This window comes from Octopus bimaculoides, chromosome 12 (assembly GCF_001194135.2).
Source record: "Octopus bimaculoides isolate UCB-OBI-ISO-001 chromosome 12, ASM119413v2, whole genome shotgun sequence".
NCBI classification, from domain to species: Eukaryota; Metazoa; Mollusca; class Cephalopoda; order Octopoda; family Octopodidae; genus Octopus; species Octopus bimaculoides.
In genome coordinates, this window is record NC_068992.1 from 64,493,225 (window position 1) to 64,493,513 (window position 289).

The 289-nt window shown below is 36.3% G+C and overlaps 1 protein-coding gene across 1 annotated transcript in view; it reads right to left on the reverse strand.

Moving 5' to 3' along the window:
- LOC106884490 (uncharacterized) overlaps window positions 1–289 on the reverse strand; it is a 93,407-nt gene that overhangs the window by 36,035 nt on the left and 57,083 nt on the right. The window lies entirely within an intron of this gene.

Below are 289 nucleotides of genomic sequence, written 5' to 3' on the forward strand. Positions count from 1 at the left end.
AAGACAGACGAAATACCGCTAAGCATTTCGCCCGGCACGCTAACGATTCTGCCAGCTCGTCGCCATTAATAATAATATAGTAATCCCTTGACTATCGCGTGTGTTGCGTTCCAAAACCCGCCGCGATAGGTGAGAATCCACGAAGTAGAAACAGTACTGTACTGCATATTTTAAAAAATTATTTTTGTAATTTGTATATATTTATTTTATTAAAATTCGTGGAGAACAACGAATGAACGGAGAGATGAAAAATGTGTAGGGATTAACGGTTTAACATAATATTATATAT